The 14,159-nt window shown below is 41.7% G+C and overlaps 1 protein-coding gene and 1 long non-coding RNA gene across 4 annotated transcripts in view; one reads left to right on the top strand and one right to left on the bottom strand.

The window, feature by feature from the left end:
- The window catches only part of LOC310682362, a 599,763-nt gene extending 597,637 nt beyond the window's left edge, over window positions 1-2,126 (top strand). The window contains exon 3 of the long non-coding RNA XR_014513885.1: window positions 2,112-2,126. This is a non-coding gene — a long non-coding RNA (uncharacterized lncRNA). The remainder of the gene's footprint in view (window positions 1-2,111) is intronic.
- Window positions 1-4,782, bottom strand: part of MPPED2 (metallophosphoesterase domain containing 2) — a 121,380-nt gene extending 116,598 nt beyond the window's left edge. The window contains exon 1 of one of the 3 annotated variants that reach the window (XM_083441789.1): window positions 4,241-4,782. The gene's annotated coding sequence lies outside the window, so the exon portion shown is untranslated. Of the gene's footprint in view, window positions 1-2,585; window positions 2,777-3,704; window positions 3,876-4,240 lie in introns of those variants that run through there. The other 2 variants (XM_083441791.1, XM_083441790.1) reach the window with 2 other exon arrangements.
- Between the last annotated feature and the right edge of the window lie 9,377 nt (window positions 4,783-14,159).

Genomic DNA, 14,159 nt, shown 5'->3' with positions numbered 1-14,159 from the left:
CAGTTTGCAGTGTAAGATAACTGCCTACAAATTGTAATGAAGGAGCTTCCATACCAACTTTGCAGCTGTTTCCTTAATTTCCCCCACAATTATATTTTACTGTTATTTTGCATAACAGTAAAACACAACACCTGCTTCCAATTGCAATTCTGTTGTGAAGACTGTAATTCTCTTTTGAGATACTAACTATGAAGACAGTGTGCAGTGTGGAACTGCATAATTGCACTGCACTGAAAAGTAAATACAAATGAAAACATCTTCCTGTTAGAGAAATGACTGTCATTAAAAAGAATGTTAACCCTGAGAGCTTAGGGATTGGGGAAAAAGAACACATTTTGTATTGTTAGGAGTTTTAGTCATTAGTTTTAGGTAGCAGTATTGAAATGACATGGCCAACCACTCCCTCCCCGCAAAAGCAGATTCTGTTGAGTATAACTAATAAACACAATATCATTATTTTTCTGTTGTTGTTTTCTTTTAAAGATAAGCAACTATATTTTAATTGATTTAGTGCAGCCAAAAGGCAGTATTTTATATTCTGTAGCCCACAAAACTCAAGGGGAAAGAAATCAAACTTGCTGAGGAGAATAGTGTATACAGCCCAACCCATGATGTGTTGTACAATATTCAAAACTTTAGCTATGAGAAAAACATTGAGCTAACTCAAAGTCAAAGCAGAATATTGGTAGGCAAACAGAAATCCTCATTCAGTTTCTCTAAGATTTTTTTAAATTAAATATTTATTTAAATTTTCAAGTATGTATACAAAGAAAACACACACAAGCCAATATAAAAGTAAGCAAAATATTACATTTCTAATTCTGGGGGTCTGCTTGTATTAAAATGTGGCAAATTTACACCAATGGCTTTTAAAGTGTCAATCAGTGACTATCAAACTAGTAAATAAAGGTCACATATTATGTCTGAGCAGGCTGATCTTAGTTTCATTTCCCTTTCATTCTTTTCCAGTGCAAAACAGCTTTCATATTAGAAGTGTCTGATTGTGATCTGCTTTAATGAGGAGCTCTTTGAAGAAAATGTAAGGCAGGACCCAAGTACTTCAAAACTTTCGCTAACAAATTTATTAGCCTCCCTGTGAGGACTATAGTTCTTCCTTCCCATTGACACCAGTCATTAAGAAGATGGTGCATCCACGGTGGAATAATAAGGGGGGGGGACTACACTGTTAAGCAACTTACTGCTAATTTTAATGCTAGAATTATGCCAACAGAAGAACTAGCAAAGTGCCATCTTATATTATGTAATCCTGAAAAACTCAGGGGGCAGCCTGTGAATAATGTAAGCACTGGTTGTGCAGTTGGTATGCTTCCACAATGGATAAATGTCACAAAGGCATTGAATCTGCTGATTTGATTTGAAGTCCATAAAAGACACAAAAGCAGGGCATTTACCGTATTTTTCACTCTATAACACGCACCCGACCATAACACACACGTAGTTTTTAGAGGAGGAAAATCCGTAGTCATGCCACCCGTAGGCATTCCCTCCATAACACGCACAGACATTTCCCCAGACTTTTTAGGAGGAAAAAGGTGAGTGTTATGGTGCAAAAAATACGGTATATGCACGGTATATAATCATTTTTGTCTCAGAATATAAAAAAATGGCAAGTATTTCTGGCATTACCAGGTCACCAGATTTTATAACATTGTTATAAACATGCACATTAAATGAAAGAAAATTAATAATCACACTCAGTATTTGTTCTCTTTACATCTGTGCAAATTGTATTTGGGGAAGAGAGAACCCACTATTTTACTCCATCATTTGGAATATTAATTCCCATAGACTGGCTTTAGTTGAAGCAAGTATGGAAATTCCTTAAGAATTAGAAATAAGGGGGAAGAGTTAAATAAGATACTGATGCTAACACTTCCTTCTTATTCTTGCTTTGATTAAACTATACACTCAATGTGCAATCATTTACTCAGAAGTAAATTCCACTGTTTTCAATGGAGCTTACTCCCTGGTAAGTGTTCTTAGCATTGCAGCCCAAGTAACAATTCAAGAATTTAAATCCATAAAGTCTTCAAGAAGTTAGTCATGTAGGTGTCTGTTTAATATTTTCCTATAGCATCTTCTAGCATAAGTTTATCCAATCACTGCAAACTATATACAAGGCAGAACAAGATCCCCATTTATACTCAACATTCCAGCAAACAGTGCATATATTTTTAATTTAACTATAACTCATTATCCATTCTGCTCCTATCTCCAGGTAGGCTTTTTCCTTTTCTTTTCCTTTCTGAAGAGGGGTGCATAAAAGTTACATAGCAAATGAATGTTGGAAAGATAAAATCTTATCCCCAACACATGACTGATAAATGAAACCAAACCTGTTTTCCATTCATAAAAAACCTGATGCCACACATACAGAAAGATGGAGAAAGAGAGAAAAGAATCCTTGTGGACCCTTTCTTCTTACAGATGAAATCCTTAGAACAAACTCCATCCCTCGGTTGAAATGATCCATTTCCCAAGGCACCTTCAGTTCAAAGGTGCACAGCAGCAAACAGGAACAATAAAAAAACAACAACAACCAGGTACCAGTTTGCACACACTACCTCCTCGTGGCAGTCAGTCCGTGCCCATCTAAGCGGTGCTGGGCACACTTTCTCCCCCCTTTTCTCTGGGCAACTCTCCCGGAGAGGTGGCAGCACAGCACTCCTCTGAATCCACGCTGCGTGTTGGGTCTGCTTCCTCTCTGCCTCTCGCATTCCCTCTTTCCCCAGTGCTCGGAATGATTGATCACAATCAGCGGCCAATAGCTCTGACACCGCACCATCCTGGCTCTCCCGCCCCCCTTTTCCCAACGTCACTCATCCCAACCGATCTCCCCCCCTTGCCACTCAAGCTGGCATTATAACCTAGCTCAAATGCATCCAAACTCTCCCTCGGAAAGCTCCACATTTTTACAACTGCTTCATTGTTGTCGGCCCCCCCCATCCCTTTTTTTTTTTAGTGCATGGTTAAAGTTTTTATCCTCTTTTCTCTACAATAGCTGTAAAATCCCCCCCCCCCCGCACAAGATACACCGCTTCTTCTCGTTCACATTTCGCACTCAAACTACAATACCTAGCAGGAGGTGGGTTGCTTTGGGCGGGGGGGGGGGGAGGAGAGGGAAAACTACAAAATCATGCAGCAAGCCGGGTGGGGCGGTAAATTTACAACTCGTGGGTGATTTCATATTTCTCTTCTTTCCAGCCTCCCCCCCCCCTTTTTTCACCCCACCCCAATAAAATGTCGAAAGGTTTCCAAGTGCCCTTAGGCCTCGGGGGTCATTGATTCCCAAGCCTGTTGTGAAGCGAGAAGGGGGAGAGAAAGAGAGAAACGTAGCTGCCTTGCATGTGAAAGAGACATGGGGAAACTCCAGCTCTTGAATAGTAAAGAAACCCATTTGCAATCGTTACTTTTTTTTCCCCCTCTCATTTTCTTTTGCTTTGGGAAGGGGTGGGTGGGTGAGAAAATGCAGAGAATAAGGCAAAGGGGGTGGTGTGACAAACACGTTTCTGTGCCCCCCCCCCGTCCCCACACCTTCCTCCTCCCCGCCAGCCCCACGTTTCAGTTTTTCCACGCTAACTGTACTTTGCATTTCACTCCCTCGATCTGCCGCCTCGCCTCGCTCTCTCCCTCGCGCAGCACAATGCTCCCTTTGGCCTACCCTCCCCCGGTCGTGCTCTTACATTATAACCCCGATCACCCGAGACTCTCTAGTAAACAGCCAGCGAATTAATCTCCGCTGCCAAATCTATTCCCCAGCCGCTGCCCCCCCCCCACTCCGCAAGACAAGAAATTAACGCAAAAGCGGGGGGGGGGCAGAAGGAGGAGGAGGAGAAAGGTGGGGAGCACTAGAAGCACCGGGGTTGAGGGGGGGTGGAGAGAGAAAGAGAGGAGGAAGAGAAACAGACACCCGCGCAGAAATTAGCCTTCCTTCTGAAACAACAATTTAGAATAAAATCACAATCATAACAATCCAGCTCTCTGCCCGCGATCGCTTTGGCGAGTGGCAAATCAGCAGCCCGTTTGAATCTGATTATTGTTTGCCCTCTCTGATCCCCTTGTACTTGTACATGACAAGGCACCTCTAACCCATGGCTTTGTGTTTTGTTATTAGGAATTTTCTCCCTCTCGCTCCCCCTTTCTCTCTCTCTCTTGGTCCTTCTTCTTCTTCCATCTGATCCCTCTCTCCCCTTCTCTCTGCTCGGGGCGGATGATTTACCTTCTCTCCCTCTTTTTTTATTTTTCCTGGATGTTGATGTGTGTTCCTAGGGATGCCTTCAGTGCTGGGGAAGGAGCCGATCCATGAGGAGGAGGGGAGGAGGAGGAGGCGGATGGTGCCGCGGAGCTGTGTTGCGAGAGGGCGAAAGAGCGAGGAAAGGCTTTGCCAAAGGTTGACGGCTGGTGCAAGGCAGGGCAGACACCTTCGACCCCCGAGGGTCCCCGGAGTGGAAAGGAGAGAGGCGGACGCAGGCAGGAGGAAGGAAGGAAGGAAGGAGGGAGGGAAAGGGGAAGGAAGGAAGAAAAGGGAGAAGGAGAGCAGCCGCGATCTGGGCTGGAGAGCGAGAAAGAGAAAGAGGGAGAGAGGGAGAAATGAAGGGGGAGAGAAGGAGGAAGAGAGCGGAGGAGTGCAGTGAGTAAGGACTGCCACTGGGGTCAGGGAGCAGAGCACCAGGAAACAGGGCGGCCAAGGCGCTCGCCTCTCTCTCTCTCTCTCTCTCTCTCACACACACACACAGCCACACACGCATAGGCTGCCAGCTCCTCCTCGCTGCTGCTGCTTACTTCACTCTCTTCTCTCTCTCCCCCCACCCCGCAACCTCAAGCCAAAAAGGAAGGCTAAGGAGGGAGAGCATCCCCTGCCAAATCGCAGCAAATCTCTTGCCCTCCCCTGAAAGATTAAATTGAAGAGGAATGCAGGGTCACGGGAGACCTAAGGCACTGCATGCTGGAGTGCCCTGCAAATCCTGAGTACTGTATTCCTCAATTTCTTCAAGCCTTGTGTCATCATCATGGTCATTAGTATAGGGCGTTATTTTCCTCTTTTTTAAGAAAGAAACGAGGCACTCCCCCAAAAATGGTTTCACGATATAGGGGTAAAAAAATTAAGATTAGGTGACGGGGAAATTAACATACACCAAGCCTAAATAACTGTATGTAAGAAATTATGGGAGTTCCATCTCACTGACACCATCAATGCATCTATATGAAGACAGGTCCCTTTGACTCTGTATGTCTGGGGTGTACAAATTCAAGGAGGTGTGTTTTATAATAATAATAAAAGAAATGAGAGCCATAGCACTTCCACAAAACCAGAACAGAAAGGTTATTACTAAGATCAACTACAAAGAATCAGGAACCTTTTGAGTGTGCGGAAGGGGGGCGGGGCGGAACCACCTGTAATAATTATTGTATCTCCCTTTTTTAAAAAAAATTGCCTCATTGCTGAAGCCGGAGAAAATTTCCAATGTTTTTTCTGCAGAACGATTTGCAGTACGATCCTGCTGAGTGTATCAGTCAGAAGTAAGTCCTATGTTCAAAGCGGCTTACTTCCAGTCAGGATTGCAACCTAAATCTAATTTGTTGGGGAGCGGGGGACAGAATCAGTCAAATCTGGAAAAGAATGAGGAATATCGAATCATAGAATTGTACAGTTGGAAGAGACTTCGATGGTCATCTAGTCCAACCCTCTGCAATGCAGTGCAGGTCACAATAAGTGAGCAGGGCAAACCAACCCAAAACGATTTAAAAGCAATGAAGAGAAAATATCATTTAAACTTATTGAACTATGTTAATTGGGTGAGACATAGTATCACGCCCCCCCACCCCAATACAACCAGAACACTTCGTGCTAACTTTGTATTTCATAAAAATTTCCAGGGGGGTGCATATATTTCCTCTGAGAAGGAATGGGGAGGGGAACACTCTCACGCATACAACACTAAATCATATTGTAATATAACGTTCAAACTAGGCCAGCTAATTATTTTTTTCGAAAGAGTCGAACACGGTTTAAACACATTCAATTTTTCCTGTTGCTAACCTGATTTTTCAGGTTTTTGCTGTTTTAAAAACCTATTTGCACAGATGTGATAGTGGTACTAAAAAAGGTGAGTGTGTACTCAGTGATCTAAATGTCTCTAGAGCTACTTTCTATACTCTAAAATCTGTTACCTTTCTCTAACTATAATGTGACATCAAAAAGTATTACTCTCTCTCAAAAACTCCCCCCCCCAATAGTTATTTTAAATTTTCATACATTTGTTCCTCATATATTTTGCAATAATTTAAAAAGGAGGAAACACTGCCCTGCTAAGAACTATGCACAATACTCATGACAAGTAAAGGGAGATTTAAGTTAAGAACATTTAACTTAACAAATTTAACTCAACAAAATTTATGGATGGTTAAGGTAAAGTGCCAGGTAGTCCGCTAAATTAATAAGATATCCACAAACAATTTCATCTGTAAGCAAAACCAAGCTTTGTTGAAATAATTAGCAGAAATTGCTAATTGCTAAATTGCTTGGCAGGGGGTTGGACTCGATGGCCCTTGTGGTCTCTTCCAACTCTATGATTCTATGATTCTAAATGTCCTACAGAAAAAGCACTGTAAAATAAAAATAAAAAATCTCCCCATTGTGGTTGTTTTAATATAAAAAGCTTTGCATCCAGCTCTTCTTGTACAAGTGGGATGAACCTCTGCTCTCCTTTAGAGTCCCATGTGCCCTCAAAATCGGCTCTAGGGGTTTGGGGGACTGCCCTATAGTTTTAGTTGTAATTGTGAGCCCTCTTCACCCCATTAGGCTGAATGTGTGGAAGCAATCATCTAGATTTCTTAATCCAGCAGGATGTATGTACACACCCTAACACCACCACCAGTACACACACACACAAAATTGTAACAATGCAATCATATCTAGGAGCAAGACTGCTCAGTCACCCAGCTGGTCGGGCAGATCCCTGCGGAATAAAGGAAGGAGTCCAGCCACCAACCGGAGCAAATAGCTGTAGACCAAAGTTTATTGCGCAACAGGTTTAAAGAGGAATTTTGAACCCCAAGGATGGGGTGACAAGGACTTTTAAAAGTTTCTATCTTATCCCAGCATACAGTTTATTAAGCATCATCACTACGTCTTTGCTACATCATTGCTACATCAGAAAAGGGGAGGGTTATACATGATTAACATAGGAGGAATGTGTTGGGCCAACAGGCGTATACAGGATATGTATTGGGAAGTACATTCTAAGCACCTACTACAAAGGGACAATAGAACTTTGGTTTGCATAGTCTGCCACCTGGGCAAGTCCGGAGGAGTGCCTTTGCCCAGCGATTGACACCTATGAGTACCTTCCTGTGAGTATGTGACCTCCCGCTTGAGGGATTATGGCGGGGACCAAGTGGTTTCCAAGTCCTTGGCCAATGAAGCAAATTGGCTGTGGAATGAAGGAAAGTGGCAAGGGAGTTGATTTTATATGATTTTTAAAGCTAGGTAACCTCCCTGAGCTGTCAAGTCGAAAGAATACATTTATGCATATTTGTAACATTTAACAATTTTAAAGATGTGCCCCCCCCCCGTAATTTCAGTAACAATATACAAGGGTACTGAGAAGTCCCGCTGAGTAGTAATTGCCAGGTAAGTGGTATAAGAAACGTACTCTGGATCTATCCCACAGAACAGAACATGCACAGTACAATCCTATGTAATCTAACACTCCCCAAGTACACATGCAAAGAATGGCACTGTAAGACTCTAAATTTAAAAGTCACCTGTCAGATTGAAAAGGTAAGTATAATATATTCATGGATCTGTTGACATTCAAATAACAACCAGAAGCTCAAATCAGGTTCAAGCTAGACACTGCAGATAAGGGACTATTCTTGTATAAAAGGCTCCCCCTCTCTGTAAGGAAGATAGCCAAAGGAACAGCAGTGAGGAGGCTGGTGAGACACGAGATAATGAGTCAGGGTATTTTACTGAATTATATCTTGCTTAAGAAATGTATTGTTTGAAATGTTGTAGCTATATTATGTATGGTTTTATTATATATGTATTTTATTCCCATCTTCTACCCTTCATTATGTTCTCCCTTTCATTGTAAAAAATAATAATGGGCCAGATCACAATATGCATAGTAGCACAATATTTATAACAGCATAATTTCAACAGCGTAATATTGTCATTCAATGAAAGAATGACAAAAATATGCACATTAGCATCTAAATCCAGTTCAACCAACCCTTCATCGCACATTACTTCATTATATATTAATAATTACTATTAATGATTACTATATGAATTATTATTAGATTTGTTAGATGTGCTAGTGCTGAATTTGTTGCAGATTCGTATTATTTTATTATTTTACCTAGCAGCTTACTATTGCTACAACTACTACTACTATTATTAATAATAAATATTACATTTATACTTCACCATTCTTCCAAGGAACTCAAGATGGCATACAGGATTCAAAACCAGTCTGTGAAGTAGCCTAAACTGAGAGACAGTGATTGGACCAATGCCACCCAGTGAGCTTTATAGCTGAGCAGAGATTTAAACCTTGGTTTCCCAGGTCCAGTTCCAACTCTCTAACCCATGGGTAGGCAAACTAAGACCCAGGAGCCGGCCCAATCACCTTCTCAATCTGGCCTGCAGACGGTCCGGGAATCAGTGTGTGTTTATATGAGTAGAATGTGTGCTTTTATTTAAAATGCATCTCTGGGCATAGGAATTTGTTCATCCCCCCCAAAAAAAAATATAGTCTGGCCTCCCACAGGGTCTGAGGGACAGTGGACTGGCCCCGTGCTGAAAAAGTTTGCTGAGGCCGAGACCTGCTCTAACCATTAAACCACAATTAAAATAATAAAAAATCAATATAACGAACAATATTCTTAAAAACTGATTTTACTCAACAGTTTGGATTATGTAAACTGGGGGGAAATTATTTTCTATTGGCAGTGACAAAAATTTCTATGTTCTGAGATGCAAACCTGCTGCACCTATCAAAGAAGCAGGAAACCTTACTGGAATTGGAATGTTCTGAACTCTCTACATCTAGGCTCAGGTTGCCTATACGTGTGTAAATAAACCATATATCATAAAGACACCACAGTCTCCACTATGCCTCATTTCCAAAGGAAACACAAACTCTGGGTAAATGCCTGGATCCTTGGAATCTTGCACTGCGCATGGAGATTGGTATAACAATATTTTCTTAGGAAGCAGAAGGCAACTACAATCAATCTAATAGCCAAAATCGATTATCTGTTCCCTCCTGAGCCGACCAGAAGTTTCAGGTGTAGCAACACTATATCCAGGTCCTGGTTTTTGCCCTTTTTATACTTTTCCCAGATATAGTCTGTAACTGAGGGAAGGGGAGGGGGGAAACTTGGTCAACTCTGTAAATGAACTGGACACACAAAAGATAAGGTCAAGAAGGAAAAGGGCTCAGAGAAGCCTTGAGAGCGAGAGAGCACTACTTGTGCACCTAGAAGTGCTTTCAATTAAGAAAATAATCAAGGACAGAAATGGTAGCTATTAGAACCCTGGGGGGGGGGGGAGAAACCACATTTATTGCAGTTTCACATTCTGAAATACCACCCTCTATATCTTCATTTGAAATATCAGCTGCTGCATCAGATGGGCATTAGTCCGTGAAAGCATATGCCACAATAAATGTGTTCGATTTAAGGTGCTACAAGATTTTTCTTTCCTTTTTTTGATAAATGTAGGGTGTGGTTTTCTAATGTGTGTAACCCTACCGCCCTCGGATATGGGGGAAATGGTGTATAAACTACTTCCTACTCAAGGAACTTCCAGATTTAAGGAATGAATCCAAAACCCATTGCTCTTCCTCATATAGGAGTTAAACTCCTTTTAGGATGTGACTTTTGCTCCTTATCCAGAGAGAGATGCTGATGCTGTTGGAACAGTAAGAAAGAACAGTAAACGGCAACAAGAAGAAAGTCTCCCCAGATATCCTTTGGGCCTTGTCTATTCACTGCATCAGAGCTCTTTCACAGGATATTGGTCATCTGCCGCTTTGCTCCTGTTAAATTAAATTAGGTAGCTGATTGGAACATCCCCATTGGCCTCCCAAAAAGTAACACAAAAGGAGCCAGTGAGGAAACAACATTTGGGATTTTCGAACGTTTACCTCAGTACTCAGCACATTTAATTAAGCAGCCATCTCAATTAGTTCTACCACTACAAGATAATTTTCTACGGTATAATGTGAAAAAACTGCCAGTCAAATCAAACTAATCGATAGATTTTCATTAAATAGTCTAAATAAACATTTAAGCCATAAAACTGAAAAGCTTGACATCTGAATTCCATGCATGAATATACTCCCTCTTCAACTGTAATCATGTGTTTACACACACACACACACACACACACACACACAAAATATTATGTAGAAACTTCAAAATACACAGTTGGGCAATACCTTGATTAGGACCAACCAAAATGTCACAAAGTAGTGGCAAGATCTGAGTTCTTCAGAATCAGGCAAGATGTTGCACAAAGCACGGCCGAGCTTTTCATGCAAGTACTGTATTCAGAATTTACTATTATCTTTTAACCGAAGTGTTCCTTTCATTTTTAAGTTATGTCGATAGAAAAGCATTTTCTGCTTCCACATGTGGTTACAACTATTCTAAATTTGTATCCATCAGCAAAATCCTTTTTGTGACAGTTAAATGCTGTTAGACCCAATACACCTTACTAGCATTTAATTATTTGTAACAGGATAACACTGTTGGTGTTACCATTTCTACAGTGTCCCCTGATGAATTTGAAGGGACGCATTTTCTATTATTCCTGCTGCTTTTCCCTTCCCTTGGAAACATCTAAACATATCCCCTTCCCACAAGAATCCAGTTTCCCTATACAAAAGGGAGCGGCACAGCTTGGACACAGGTTAATTTCAGTCTCTCCCACCTGCCCACATTGCTCTTTAAATCACTCCACCCCACTGTTTTATAGGTATTTGACTTCTGACCCAGTTTTCACATGGTTTTGACACCATCACATCTAGTTTGGGCCAAAAAGAAACAGGCTGTACCGATATTTTGTACCTTTAGTGCTTTTACAACCGGTCACAGACAATGCAAATTGCCTTTGTTTATGGAAGTAAACTTTAATCACTGCTACCACTGGTAACGTCAGCTGATCTTGTAAAACTTTAATGTTTGAACAGTGCAGTAACTCCTGCCAAATCGAGGTAATATAGGAATATTAGGAAACATGATGTAACGACCGGCAAGGGAAGACTTGCCTTGATCAAGGGCTGAGTGAAGTCTAGCTGCTCAGCCCTACAACGTTCCCTCAGAGATCCTCAGTGGAAGCTGTTGCCTGGCAACTGCCATCTGCCAGCAAGGGAAGACTTGCCTCCATCATGGGCTGTGAGTCTTCTAGCTGCTTGGCTCCACTTCTTTGCCTCAGGAGGTCCTGAATGGGAGCTGTTGCCTGCCAACTGCCAGCAAAGGAAGACTTAGGCTGTGTGCACACTATACCTTTAAAGCACATTCAAAACACATCCCCTCCCCCTCATAGTAGTTAAAAGTTGCTGGGAAGAGTAACTTTGTGTGTGGGGGGGGGGTGTAAACTACAATGCCCAGAATTCTTTGAGGGAAAGAATGTGCTTTAAAGATACTGTGCTTATATAATACAGCCTTAGCTCCACCATGGGCTGACTGAGGTCCTCACCTCAGAAATCCCCAGTGGGCTTGCTGCCCAAGGTACAAAGGAAAACAAAAAACAAGGTCAAATATGTGTGTATGTCCTACGTCTGAACAAATCTGGCCCAACGTTGTTTCTGATCATATGTGCAAATCTTTTTGAATGCGGTTGTATTCTGCAGATTCTTTACAAGCCTTTTTGAAAACCTCCTAAGGCTATAAAGAGGAATATAATTGTTTCATACCCTCCGAAATGTTGAGTCCCCAAACCAGAACACCTGTCTTCCTGACGGTGCTCCTGTGACCACACAAGATCATGTAGCCCAAAATACATGGGGTTTTTTTTCAGGGCTGTGTTCTCATGGTAGCAAAACACACATGTTTTGGGGTGCTGCACAAGATCACAGCCTCAAAAAATGCTTTTTTGGGGGGAGTGAGATCTCAGCACAAAATCGCATCAGATCACAACAACTTGAATGGCCGCCATGCTTTCTTGAGAAGAAAATGGGATGTCCCTGTTTTTCTGAGACACTTGCAGGGTATGTTGTATTTTCAGCTTTTCAATACTCATCTCAGCAGCATGAAGGTATTTCTCAGGTGAGTATTTGTAGGGCTTGCCTGATACAGAGCAGCAAATGGCACCCGCCCCAATTCCTCTAGTCAAGGTACATAGTACCAAAGACTAGTCAATTTATTTTGGCACTTGAATTCAAGTCCCAATGAGAATACAACAGTAATAAATCTGAACATGCACTGCTTTTTCATGAATCAGAATCAGTTGACTAAGGCAGCCACCTCGCTTGGCCTTTGGTAGGGTAGCGCCGAATGCAAAGAATGCTATGTTAGTAACCTTCAATGCTATTCTCCATCTCTAGTACAATGGTATCTCGGGTTAAGTACTTAATTCGTTCCGGAGGTCCGTTCTTTACCTGAAACTGTTCTTAACCTGAAGCACCACTTTAGCTAATGGGGCCTCCTGCTGCTGCCGTGCCGCTGGAGCACGATTTCTGTTCTCATCCTGAAGCAAAGTTCTTAACCTGAAGCACTATTTCTGGGTTAGCAGAGTCTGTAACCTGAAGCATATGTAACCTGAAGCGTATGTAACCTGAGGTATCACTGTACCTGCACTTTCTCAATATTACTAGCTAAAATGCATTTCTGTGTATGTGCAAAGTAAGAGAAATCTTCATTGAAACAACGAGACAAATTTGTTCAGTCTGAATCTCCGTATTGCATTTATTCCGTGTGTAAAGTCCCTGGCCTTGTCAGTGAGACTTTCACATGGAAAACATGTCCAGGTTTACATCTGGCAGAAAAGTAATGTCATAGTAGCCCAGAAGATTATTTTAAGGCATATTCTCGTGGTGAAGGGAGGGAATTTACCCTTGCAGTCAACAATTGTCAACTTAATCGGTCCCTCTGGACTAGACTTGGAAACTGATGTGACTGGGATTTGCAAAAGGCAGGCAGATCACAGTTCAGCTATAATTCATCCGACTCTCTACAATCTTAATTGAAAATGTCAGCCTGAGGCTCATATCCAAAACAGTTACATGGAAATGAGGTCCAATTCTAATATTAATTTCTAATAGGAAGAAGTTATCAAGAGGTGACTTTCTGCTCCTTTGAGCAGTGAGCATTGCTTGTGCTATTTGTATATTTCAGTTCATGTCTGTGGTTACCAGTGCACCCTCAGACACCCCTGTGGCACTCACCAAGGGCCCCTGTTCCTCCCTATTTTATTTTATTCTTTTTTCCCCTTTCTGTTTTTTACAGAAAAGTTGCCAGTTTTCTGTCTATGTTTTACATGCTTTGGAGGCCTGTAGGCATGTTACCTGCTGTTTGGATAGAGAGGCCTGAACATCACCAGCTTTTATGTGAATTGGGTATTTTGTGGTACCCACAACAGTTAGATTTCCAGATGTACCCCCACCCAGGCCAAAGAAAAGTTGGGGAGCTCTGGTTTATGTAGTGAGGTCTGATGTTTGACATGTCTTGAAAAAGCAAATTTCAATTTTCTCTAGCACCCAGCAGTAATTTTGTCACATCAAAAATAAACCTCAGGATTGGGCATGCATTCTGTGTTACCAAAGACTATGAAATGAAGAGCCTAACATGTTGAGTAGAAGTAAATTGCACTGAAATCAGTGGGAAGTTGAACCCAGTGGCAAAATCATCTTTTTTTGCACTTGTTAAAGCAGTTCTTTAAACACCCATTTTAAAACTTGGAGGGGGAGGTAGAAACTAATTCAGTAGGGAAAAAATGAGTGTGACAAAAACAAACACACACACAACTGCAATAAAGCACACATCACAATGTGCTAGTTCTTGGGCAGGCATTAGTCTCTCTTAAAGTATAGTCTAAATCTTTAGATTTTCATTCCATGTTAGTATGTCTTGAATTGTTTATATAACTACTGTATGCTGAAAAGTTTGTTTCTGAAGCATATGGT

This window comes from Podarcis tiliguerta (assembly GCF_965153285.1).
Source record: "Podarcis tiliguerta genome assembly, chromosome: 1".
Classification (NCBI taxonomy): Eukaryota; Metazoa; Chordata; class Lepidosauria; order Squamata; family Lacertidae; genus Podarcis; species Podarcis tiliguerta.
Note: the sequence above shows the minus strand (reverse complement) of the source record. Positions and strands in the feature narration are given on the sequence as shown.